The sequence below is a fragment of the Mustela nivalis genome (genome assembly GCF_964662115.1).
Source record: "Mustela nivalis genome assembly, chromosome: 10".
NCBI lineage: Eukaryota > Metazoa > Chordata > Mammalia > Carnivora > Mustelidae > Mustela > Mustela nivalis.
In genome coordinates, this window is record NC_139029.1 from 44,508,163 (window position 1) to 44,521,204 (window position 13,042).

A 13,042-nucleotide genomic window follows, 5' to 3' on the forward strand; every position below is an offset into this window, starting at 1 on the left:
TGAAACCTTACTGAATCCAATACAACAGAAAAACACAATGAGCTAATCTGATGCATATGGGTTCACTTTTTGCTCCTATTAGGAAGCATAAGCTTGCATTTCCCATTATTTGTTCCAGAGAGCACTACAAACGCAGACCAGGGGTATTAGGGAGAAGTGGTTCTCCTTCACAGTTCTATAGTATTTAGCCAGAAATATCCTGTTATGAGAGACATATGTGCTCATTTTTATGGAAAAGCTCAACAGTGGGGCAAAAGAAGGGTACTCTTCATAAAAAAAGACATATTCCTACAAAATTCTATAAAAGTTCTCCTTCAGAAACTTCAGTGTTTGAGGTAGATAAAAACACAGGAGCTCTAAGGTATACTTGGGAATGTCAGCTAAGAGGTATTATGACATAGAAATAGCTATAAATATGTATCATAATGAGGCTAGATGCTTGGAAAAAAACAAATACTAAGTAGGAATGTGGAACTGATAGGATACTAAGAGGGGAGATATTGGGTCTAGGAGAAGAGAGGCTGTGGCTTGTACTCAGCAGGTAAATGCAAAAGAAGTAAGGAAGACATTGACCTGGGGCCTCAACCCAGGAAGAAAACTGGCATCACAAGATGGTAGAGCCTTCCTCTCTTCCCATAGAGGATGCCTAATAAATTCTAATTAGAATTCAGATTCATAAATATATATATACATATTAGATTTACTTATTTTAGGGAGAGAGCACACACTTGTGTGAGCTGATTGGGGGGGGGGGTATGCAGCAGGGGGAGAGAGGGAGAGAGGGAGAATCCCAAGCAGACTCCCTACCAAGGACAGAGACATCAAGGGGCTGGATCCTAAGGCTCTGAGATCATGATCTGAGCCTAAATCAAAAGTTGGATGCCTGACTGACTGAGCTACCCAGGTGCCCCAGAATCATGGGCCTAAATCAACACATAGAGAGGAATGTCATGCAAGCCTGTGAGAGGGCCCACATACAAAAATATTATTTTGGTCATCAGCCTGCAATTTCCACTTCTAGAGCTCCCTGTGCTTTAGGCGCATTACCTGACAGCAGCCCTAGGAGATGAGAAAACCGAAGCTCCCAGAATCCACTTGAAGCCCTCAAGGTGTTAGGAGTCCTTCATGGTGGAGCCCAGCCTTGAGCCCAGGACCAACCAGCTCCGAAGTTCTGGCCCTTTACTGCAAGGTGATACTTGCCAATGCCATAGAGGAATCACCTATTTATTTGCTCAGCTCCATCATAAATTACTAGCATCTTTCGGGGAAGAATTGAAAGTCATTATCCATATATTCCAAGACAAACCACATGGCTTGACTCAAAAATATTTGTTGGATGAATGAATGAGTGAATGGACCAAGGAAAATGGCACCTAGGACAGACCCGATTCTTAGGCATGCCTATGAACAGCATGGTCATGAATGGGAAATGAAAAACAATTGTATTTTTAATTATGTGTCACATATCCTGTAGTGCCTTTATCCATCTATGAAATTTCTCGTAGCTCTGTGAAGATCTCCCTAGCCTTCATCCAAAGTGACCACTCCTTCTAAACTTTGTTAAAAGGTTTATTATAACAGGAAGAGGCCAGAAAGAACAGTAGGCTTAGCTTCCTCTTAGATAAGTATCAGTTTCTTCATCTGTGAGATACTGATAATTTCTCATATTTCCACTTATTATTTCATATTTGTCAAGTCATCTCTATATGACACACATGTATACGTATGGTCCCAAAGCAAAAGAAAGATACAGGACACAGTTCATGTCTTCGTAGATTCTCTCACTTAGTGTCGGGTCGGGGGATGGGTGAGCAGGCATGTAAACAAGTAAATACAGCATAGTATAGAAAATGCCACCCTAGAGACTCTAACCATGTGCCAGGGAGGCAGAGAAGGAAATGTCTGGGCTTAGCCAGGGGTGTTCAAAAGAAGCTCTGCAGTGTACTGGCTAAGAGCAAAGACTCTGGATCCAAAGGCTTGGGTTCAAACCCTAGCTTGACCATGATTTGCCTCTGTGATCTTGGGCAACTTACTTACTGCATCTGTCGCTTCCCATGTACTTGTCTATAAAATGGGAATATTATTAGGTCTAACTTCATAAGTTTGTTCTGAGCATGAAAATGGCATATAACATCTTAAGTATTGACCTCTATGCCCAACACATTGTAAACACCTGACGAAGGCTTCACAGAAGATGCAGCATCTTGGACAATAAGTTGGAATTTGCTGGAGAGACAGAGAAGTGCTGCATGGAGAAGGCCTTCTAGGTAGAACCAACTGCATGCCATATGGTAAAGAGGTATGAGCTTTTCTGTATTTTGATTTTACGTTCTGCTGTAAAAAATACACTACATTACAAATTGGTACACACACACACACACACACACACACACACCACTAAAACCAAAGCTTACTAAAACACATATCTACTATGTGTAATGTACCTTGATTCATTCCATTCCATTCTAATTTTTTTAAATGGTGATTGAAGTCCACTACATTGATTTTGTGAGCTCTTAGTTGGTTAAGACCCCCAGTCTGGAAAACACTTTAGGGTAAGTATTGCAGTTTTGTTTTTTTTTTTTTTTTTAAGATTTTATTTATTCATTTGAGAGAGATACAGAGAGAGAGATGGAAAGAGAGAGCACAAGCAGGGGGAGAGACAGAGGGAGAGGGAGAAGCAGACTCCCCACTGAGCTGGGAGCCTGACACGAGGCTCGATCCCAGGACCTGGAGTTCATGACCTGAGCTGAAGGCAGATGTTTAGCCATCTGAGTCACCCAGGTGCTCCAAGTATTGCAGTTTCACGAAGCAGAAGTTGCTGGGAACAAAATCCGATTATGCTACACATTGTGCCTGGGCCTTAATATAAATGAGAGTGTTTAGAAAGGAGGCTGAAGGGGCGCCTGGGTGGCTCAGTGGTTTAAAGAGAGGAGGCTGAAAAGAAAGTCAGGGTCCTTAACTTGGAGACCTGCATTAACCATGTTACAGAGACCCAACTTGATCTGCAGGTGCTGAGGAACTATTGGGGAATTGTGTCCTGTGGTGTGAAGGGTCTGTGTGGTCCCTTTAGGAGTAGTGTGCAGGGTTGCAGAGGCAGGACTGGAGTGGTATCCCTCGGTTATGCTTTGAGTAGAGGTCTGAGTAACCACTAGATTTTAAGATGATACACTTATAGTACATTCCACACCTTGTCCTAAAATTCAATGCTTGCCCCAGGACATTGGACTCTCTATCCTATTGATAATCATACAAAGATGTGGCTGAGGCTAGAGAAAGTGCAGGGTCCAAGGGTTGCTTTAGCCGATTTGTTTTCTAAGGGTAAACTCATTCAGTAGGTACACTATTGGAGAAGTTAGTCATGGTGCATGTTCTTTTCTGCAAGTGATTTAAAAATATTAGGTACCCGGTCTGAACTCATACATGGGAAATGATTTTTCATAAATAGAAATGGAATGCATTTTCTGAAATAGTATGAAATTTGGGTGGCTATCACAGATTACATTTTAAAAATTCTTCCATTAGTATTTGATATCAGAGATGATTTGCAAGCAGAGTTTTTGGCAAATTAAGACTTAAGTGGTTAGAGAAACTAACATTTAATGAGTGCTCACAGTATGTGAGTGCTTTTATACATGTTATGATAGAAACTCTCATAAGCAACCTTCATTTAAACAAATTCTTAGATTAATGGGGTTCTCATTCTTTTGATGAATCTTTCGACTAATATCTATAACTTTAAAGAACACGAGTGGCTCTTAGACTTTTCTTTAGAAAACTTGTGTACTTCTGTTCACATGAGCAGAACTACATGCTCACCATATATTTGTTTATTCAAATTGTACTTGTTAATTTTATCCTGCAGTCTACTAAGTAACAAGCACTTGGATGCAATGTATTCACAAAAAAGAAAGATTTCTTTTTATGAAATCTAAGTTGAATGCTTTGGAAAGACTTGATAAAATAAATGAGCTGCCTAATAAAACATTGAATTAAGTCAGAATAGGATAACTATAAAGGACAGAAGAAAGCGGTGAAAAAAAAAATTAAGTGCTTTGACACATTCATTTTACTTTAAAGAAACTGACACTGAAAATCTTTTTAAAAAAATAAAAAAAGCTTTCTGTGTATGTTTAATGCCAAGGTTCTGGCCTGGGCCTTATTCTCCCAGAAAGACCTTGGCTCAACATCAAAAGGTTGCTAAATAAAAGAATTGTTACATTTAATTAGAGATAAACTGTTTAACATTTGTATAGATTGCTTTTTGTTCCTCCCCACTATTCTAGCTACCTAATGCACACAGCAAAACACTCAAAAGTTAGTGGCTTAAAGTAGCAGTAATATTTATTTTGCTCACGAATCTGCATTTTGGGCGGAGCTGGGGGGGGGCAGCTGCACTCGCTGACCGCTGGGGCAGCGCTGAGATCAAGGGCTGGATCAAGGGCCAGTGAATTCCCCTATCTGGCAAGTGATGTTGGGAAGACTCAGACCGCCAAAGGCGGGCAACACAGAGGCTCTCAGGGCATCTCTTTCTATCTCGGTGTGGCTGTTTTACCTGGTCTCTCCAACATGGCGGCTTTAAGAGAGCCAGACATTTTAGTGCTGAGCTCCCAAGATGCTTGTTTCAAGAGAGAGTGACCCCGGTGGAAACTGTATTGCTTGTTATGATCTAACCTCATGAGTCACATAGTGTCCTTTCCACTATAACCTACTGATCAGGGCATTTACAAATGTGCACCCAGATTCAAGAAGGAACATGGGCCCTGACTCAGATGGGAAAGTGACAATGTTTCTATCAGAAGATCATATGGGGTGGAGATATTTTGGCCATCTTTGGAAAATACTATCTTCTAAACCTGCTTTCATTTACTATTATTTCTTTTCAAATAACGGACTGATGGTTCTGAAGTCATTGCATAAAAAGGATTTCATTGTAATTAATGTAATTCTTACAACAACATGCCTACTGGATAGGCATCATAATAGCCATTCTGAGACCTGGAAGCTGAGGGTCAGGAAAGCTGAGTGAATAAAGCCTGCCCTTATTCCATTAAAACTTGCTGCCTTTCTTCTTCTGATAGGGATCTGGGACCCATGTTTTCTCTTCATGTCCATCCTGTGACCTAAAAACCAATACAGCCCACTGGAACATCAGGACCCAGTGATGGACCACACGAAGTGGGAGTGGGAGTTACTTTAGTTTCATTACATGCCGCTACCAAGGCTAGTGGTTCCCAAAGTTTGTTGTACATGAGCTTTCTTAAAAAAAAATCCTGATACCAGGTTGGATCCTATACCAATTAAATCACAGTGTCTTGAGGTGGAAGTCAAGCAGCAGTGATTTTTAGAGTCCCAAATGATCCCAGTGTGAAGCAAGGCAAAGCCAAGCTATGACCACGATTCTTCCCCATTGAATCCTCCCATTCAGGTTTCTACTAGGTCTTGCCTCTTGGTCTCTGTCTCTCATTCCTGATATTGTACTTGACACCTCTGAATCTTTTCCAAACTGCTTATCCTAAGGATTTGCTCGGAGTCTTGGTTTTCTCATCCACAATATAGGGATTCTGCTGCTGAAGGTGACAATGATGATAATCTTATACTGACAAGTTATCAGAAGAATTAAAAGAGATAATGTAGGAGGTACTCAATATACTTGTTAAAATATTTGTTGAATGAATGAAAGAATCTGAATCCTTTCATAGGTTTCTTTTATGACCAAAGAAATTAAGTCAACATGAATCTGGTTTCAGGTATTAAACTCAGATTAAATATTCATTTTTAGGACACATTTGTTTTAAATTTAACACATGGGTTCAGGAATAACACTATAAAGAACCCATTCCTTAAAATATTAATATAAATATCTATGCACAAGGGGAAAATAATTGGGGAATTTTATCTCCTCTGACAAAGGGGAAAAAAAGGCCATTTAAAAATATTACTTTCTCCCCCTCAGACAGACACTGGAGGTGAGCCACAAGAAATCCAAGTTTGCATGAAAGAGCTATGATAAAAAATGCAGGTGGTGTGAAACATTTATAAGGGCCGAGTGTTAGCCGGTATGTAGGCTTGAATTTGAAATGACATTTTGGCATAAAACAGATCTCCCACAGGCAGATTTGAAACTTCCAGAAAAGTCTTAAAATGACATCTTTCAAAATGAACAATCATCAAGTATGCCCAAGTCATTACCTCAAAGTACTTTGCTAATGAGACAGGCTGAAGAAATGGCTAAAAATAATTGACCCCAGTTTTACAGCTGAAAGTTGTAAAAAAAAAAAAAAAAAAAAAAAGCTATTGCAGGGTACGAACATAGAATTAGGCACTGGCAACTGTTTAGCATATTAAATACAAACATTAGGACATGTCTCACTCAGCACAGAACAATTGCCAATAGCTTTTTATACACAAATTTAAAATTGCTTCACAAATTACTTGGTGTCATATTTTCTTCTCTAACTTTTATTCCACTTGTACAGTGCTAGTTGAAAAAAGAGAGAGTCACACCAGTATCTAAGGAGGGGTTTGCCCCATTCCCTTGTTAGATCCTTGCACAATGCTGTAAATCAGGCAAGGTAGGTTTTATTGTTCCCATTTTGCAGATAGAGATACTGAGGTCCAAAGAAGTTAATAACTTGCTCACGTTCACATAGTCTTTAAAGACACTGCACTGTCTTAGTTAAATGCAAACCACAGGGCACGATGGGTACTCGTCTAAGAGTTTTTCAGGAAGGAAATCAAGATAGGAAGAAAAAAATTATGTCTGTTAAGCACATATTATACAAAATATTGGACAAAATGTGGAGAATTGCATAAAAAGTTGATATAAATTGGGTGCACCTAATAAGCTCCACTTAAAAGTACACATGAGGTTGGGGGTGCCTGGGTGGCTCAGTTGATTAAGCGACTGCCTTCAGCTCAGGTCATGATCCTAGAGTCCCAGGATCGAGTCCCACATCCAGCTCCCAGCCCTGTGGGGAGTCTGCTTCTCCTTCTGACCTTCTCCCCTTCCGTGCTCTTGCGTTCTCTCTTTCAAATAAATAAATAAATAAAATCTTTTTAAAGAGTACACATAGGAAAAGGTGTGACTAAAATTTACCAAAATGTTTACTTCTTTTTTTTAAATATATACCTTTATTTCCTAATTTTCTGTCATAAACATGTATTACTTTTAGAACTGGAAAGAATAATCAGATCATTCATTCAACTTTTCTACTGAGTGTCTGCTATATACCAGGCATTGCTTGACACACTGTTTTGGCGGCAGAGAAGATGGAGGAAATCCCAGCCTTTATGAAGCATATATTCTATAAGTAAAATGGGAAAATCCATCAAAAATATTTCTGGGGCGCCTGGGTGACTCAGTGGGTTAAGCCTCTACCTTCCGCTCAGGTCATGATCTCAGGCTCCTAGGATCGAGCCCCGCATCGGGCTCCGTGCTCAGCGGGGAGCCTGCTTCCACCTCTCTCTCTGTCAAATAAATAAAATAAAATAAAAATATTTCACATGGCGATAGGTGCTCTGGTGAACTTAAGAATAAGATGGTACAAAGGCACAAGGTGGGATTGGGGGACTGGTGTCAGTCTGAGCATAAACCAAAAACGCGTGGAGAAGCACACTACTGCAAGACCTCAGGAAGAAGGGTCTCTGGGCAGGGAAGGCTGGCATAGAAGCCTGAAGTAGAAACAAGCTTCAAGTGTTGGAAGAACAGCCTAAAGGTCAGTGACACAGAGCAGAGCAGGAGAAAAGCCTCAAGGGGGGACATCAACAATTCAGGGCCAGATCCTGCTGGGCCACAGGAGCTCTGTCAGTGGTCCGGACTTTATTTAAATGTGATAAGAACCACTGGAGTTTTCTGAATATGTGTCCTGGGGGCAGGGAATCAGAACGATCTATTTGCATGTTGTAAATATCCCTCTGGCTGCTGTGGAGGGAACAGCTTACAGCGAGCAGGAGAGGAATCAAGAAGGCCAGAAGCAGCTGATGGCAATTGTCCAAACTGTCCAGTCCAAACAAGACAAGACAATGGCTGGCCTAGAGATGGAGAGAAATAATTTGAGTCAAGATTGTTTTGTTTGGCTTGAATTCAAGCCAATGCTACTGCCATTTGCTAAGATGGGAAGACTAGGGTAAGGAGGATGCTTGGGAGAATGTTGAGGCGTTCTATTTAGGACACTGTAAACGACCTTGTGGGGACATGGGGGAGGGAGTCTGGAGCCCAAGGTGAGAGGCCAAAGTGGGAGACACCTATTTGGGAGTCATGGTCATAGTCATGGCATTTCAAGTCCAGTGGTCAACTCAGAGTAGCCAAGGCGAGAGCAGCTGGAGAAGGGGCTCGAAACCGAGCCCCCAGCTTCCCTAGCATTTAAAGAGCTGGAAAAGGAGGAGCCAGCAGGCAGGAGAGGGGACAGGACACAGACAGGCATGACACAGGAGGTCACAGGAAACTGGGAGTTTATTCTAAGTTTTCTTTGAGGATGAGAGAGAGAAAATTGGCTCGCGGGGTTAGTGTCCCTTATGCAAATGTCTGTGTGATGCCAGGGAACAAATGGCCTCAAACACTTTTCTGACATCTTCTGGACAGTCATGAGAAGAGTATAAGAAAGGGGGCATTGATGGCTGAGGCCGGAGAGACTGAGCGTGGTTATAGTCCTGACACGGCCTCTTACAACTTCTGTCAAACTGGACACATCAAAGACTGCAGGTAACATGCCCTTTTCATCTATAAAATGGTGATAACAGCAGCCAACCTCGAACCTGGGGGCTCAGCAGAACGCCCCAGCCCTGTGCTCAGCTCACCCCTGGTACACTTCTCTCTCCACTCACCCACCAAAGCACTGCACCGAAACAGGCTACTTCCAGGTCTGACTCAACTTCAAGGTGGCAAGCTCTCCAAAGGCAAGAACACTGTCTCTTAGATGCTGGCACCCAGAAGTAGAGGGCAAGGCGAGGTATATGGGACAGAGGAGTGAAAGTCTTGTTCTTTGTCGTCACATCTAGGGACGGTGCCCTCTCTGATCCTCAAGTTTCTTGATGGTTAAGTGGGAACTGACAGCAGTGTCAGAATGTTCCTGGGATGAATGAAGGAGATCCTCTCTGGAAAGTGCTCCGCAGAGTGTTTTGCTGTCGCTAGTAGAGAATACTTTCTTGCCATTAGCGTTGCACAATCATTCCGAAGGCAGGGTCCCTTTCCCCGCCCTGCTCTGAGCGGTGGTGGACGTCATGATGAGAACCACAGTGTCAGGTAACCCTGAATTCAGACCTTCGCATCTCTGTCTATCACCTGACTTCCACACAACATTTATGACTTTCAACAACAGCCTAAGACTTTGTCTCTTCCTCTATACAAAGGGGATCATAACACCAGACCCAATGGGCTGTTGGTGGGAGAGTTGTGAAAGTGTGTTTCAGCACTCACACTGCTATACGATGTCTACACTTGGCAAATCCTCACCGCTGTCATCACCACCGTGATGTCCCTTACACAGGAAGCGCTTTGTAAGCTGTAAAGGAGTATACATCCAAGAGAGATGTTTCCATTTTTATTCACGTGAAGGTTTGCTGCTGCTGGGATATAGGCTGCCCTTCACTGAACCTGGCTGCATTTCTCCTTTCATTCCTTAACAGGAGCTGTGATCATTGTCCCTCTAAGATTTGGCCTTAGATCACCCCCTCCAGGAAGCCTTCCTTAATTAACTGCACTTTGTCTACTCTTTAATTCTCCCAACCCTTAATCTTTAGGAGTAAATTCAGATTTACAAAACAGATGAATTAGGGTTAATTACTTGTAGCGCCAGAGGATTCCTCAGGATAGCTTTAAATGATGTGATCCCAAAGCACAGGCAAACCACAAGCAATTTACAAACATTTGATTAACACTTAGGGGGGCTGGGATATTGTTATTGCCTAAATTGAGGTCCAGATTTGGTCTGGGCTATTCAGTGCATGTATGTTAAACGTCGCTTTGCTAGTCTTCATAGTTGGCTTTGCCTATTCTAAGATTAAATGTTCAATTCCCAAATGAGGGATGCTGACTTTAATTTCCATTACTTTCAGGGAGGAAATACCCTCAAAGGGCTGTCATAGGTGGCACTCAGGGGCAAGTCGACCCGCCATCCTGATTTTTGACCAGTAAAATCCTTCATACCTCTTGTAACTGTCTTAAGTGCCTCATTGAGATGGAAAGTGCGAACTTTCTGGAATGGTAATAAACTGCAGACCAAAAGTGAGGGCCTGAGGGGAATTTTACTCACAGAAGCAAGGGATTGGGGAACTAAAGACCAAGATAATAATTTCAGATTTTTTTTCTTAATTTATTTCTTTGTTACTCTCCTGATCAATTATGATAAAACTGTTAATGGTGAGCCAGTGGGCTTGCTTCAGATATAACAATGAAGGAGGCTGGAGACAAGTCCCACTGCTCAGAAGGCTTGGGAGAGGAAGCGCTCAGGCGACAGAGACGGCACCCTTTCCTGTCACAGTGTGGAAGAAAAGATGTAGGCTAGGCTGAGTCTCAGGCACTTCTGAGAAGGAAGGAGAAAGGAGAAGGCCTCTGTACTCTGGGGCTCCATACAGGCCAAGGACAGGTCCTGAGCAGTGGTGCAGAGGGCCGAACAGACAGAAGGCTTCGAGAATTCAAACCCAGATTCCCTCAGAAGGCACCCAGAGGAACAAATGGGAGGCAGCTCAGCACCCCAACACCCAAGTCCAGACACTTGAGGGGTGCTGAGTAGGACCCAGACCAGAGGCAGAAAGACCCAAGGTAGAGCGCAGATGCTGGTTCCTCATCATTCCTCCCTAGCTTGGGGGATGCTGAGAGGTCCAATGGGAACCCTCATTACCAGTCTCCATCTTCAGGGCCATGGAAAGTGCCCCTTCATGGCTTCTGGTCCTGCTCTGGCTCGGCAAGACTCCCATCTCATTCCAGACCTTGTCTCTGCCTTGGGAAGAAGATCTGCTCTAGTTCTGGCACTTGACTTTTATACTTGGTGTCTCTGGCTCTCCACCCCTGGTTATCTACTGAAGCACTCAGGCTTGGCTATTGTCTCCCCATCCATCCCCTGCGAACAATGGTGACAGTCTGCGATCAAGTCTCCTTCCACTTCATCTATCCTCATTCAAACACACATACACACACACACACATATATATACATATATAATATGTAGGAGGTATATATATTATCTATCTATATCTATAGACACCTATATCTATATGGTAAAGGAATATAGGTGGTTCCTGAAAAAAGCACACCCCTCTCTCAGATCTCAGGTGTGAGCAGATCTCAGATGTTGCACGGTAGCTACCCTTTTCTTATTGCAAAGAGGGACATTAAACCATCTCTGGAGTAACTGGGTTAGGAAATAGGTTGGTTTCTAAAGCACCTTTTAGAAGAGCTGGCCTTAATTCCCCATCCTCCAGGCGGGTTTCATCTTTCCCCAGTCCTCCAACAGGCTCCCAAGGTCTCCATCGCCCGTGATTCCATAGTATGGTCTGTGGTCCCATTCCATGTGTTTGTGAACCGTGTGATCAGCCTTATGTCTGACTGCTATAGTCATGGAGTGCTGGCCCAGGGCCTTTCTTTTGCCTTGCAGAGGACCAAGAAGCCTTGGTTTCTTGTGGAATCAAGAATCAGGTGGAACAGTGGAACAGAATCACGTGATTGTTTTCTTTATACAGTTAAACTAAATACTGTATTTTAAGGTATGAGCCCCTTTCCTTAATCAGACTAGTTTTTTTTTTTTTTGTAAATGCAACTAAATTAAAACTATGACTCATAAACCATTAATGTGGGAAAAATTTTAGAGAGTATCTCTCCTAAAACCTTCATTTATGATTTTTTCCTTTTACTCAACCAATGTTACATGTTCCAGAAGAGGAAACTGAGGTCCAAGTAAGTGACAATTTCAAGAATGCCCAGTCACTAGTGATAGAGCTGAGGCCAGGACTTGGGCTTTCTGGCTCCTGATTTAGTGCTCACGCTGTCCGCCATGTTGTAGCACTAATCATCACTTGAGGGACCATAATTCCAAGTCCCGCCATCTTCCATGACAACATCTGCAATAGGTAGAAGGGCTGGGGCTTCTTGAGCTTTTCAGTTCTCTTGGATTTTTATGAAATTAAACCAAAAAAATCATATCCCGTAAGATTCCCTGTGATCGTTTTCTCCTAAACAGTCATGTTAGTTAGCAGAAACATTTGTTCTGATCTCATCTTATAAACTAGAAACTCCACTCACAATGCCTGGAGAGAAGCCACGAGATTTCTAATAGAAAATATATTCATTTAACAAAAAGTCAAAATCCACAGCTACTGGTATTTGGATGGTGTCTAAATGATGAGTTATGTGTGGGGTTTCAGACCAAGACAAGTACTTTAAACTGTGCACCCCTCCGACCTCCCATATTACCTAAAGAGGGACGCCATAGCCAAGGTGGAGAGTTGATCTCATTGGAACTTGGGGAATTGGGAGAAATGGTTGTAATCAATTCTTATTTAGTGTGTGTTGAATATAACATACAGGCAGGAGCTATTCAGAACTGAGAAGGTCACAGTGTCCACATCCTCATTGTCATAACTTGAAGTGTCTAACCACATCCAGGGAAGACTTAACCTGCCACAGAAGCACTGGCTTTGGAACCAGATGGACCTGAGTTCAGATTCTGACTCTTGTTACTCCACATGTCTGTGAGTTAGGAACTCATCTATCTTCACTGAACCTCACTTACCCCTTGGATAAAATAGAATTAACAATACCATTCCCATAGGATTGTTGGAAGATAACATGGGAAACACATGTAAATGCACCTGGTACAATGGTTGGCACATAGCAAGTGAAGCCACAGTCAAGCAAATGTGGATAAAATGAATTAGAACAACTAACAACCATAGAGCTGAGAACAGCTACCAAAGGGGATCCATGCTGGAACCACTGGTTCACCAAGATGAGAAATGCAGTCTCTGTAAGGTCCTTCATGGGTAATGTCATACTTGCTCACCCGTAGAAAGAGAAGAAAGGGCGGAGAAATAGTGTCCCATGAAG

At 42.4% G+C, this 13,042-nt stretch overlaps 1 protein-coding gene across 3 annotated transcripts in view; it reads right to left on the reverse strand.

Annotated features, from left to right (window-relative positions):
* Nucleotides 1–13,042, reverse strand: part of DAB1 (DAB adaptor protein 1) — a 1,133,179-nt gene that overhangs the window by 449,003 nt on the left and 671,134 nt on the right. The window lies entirely within an intron of this gene.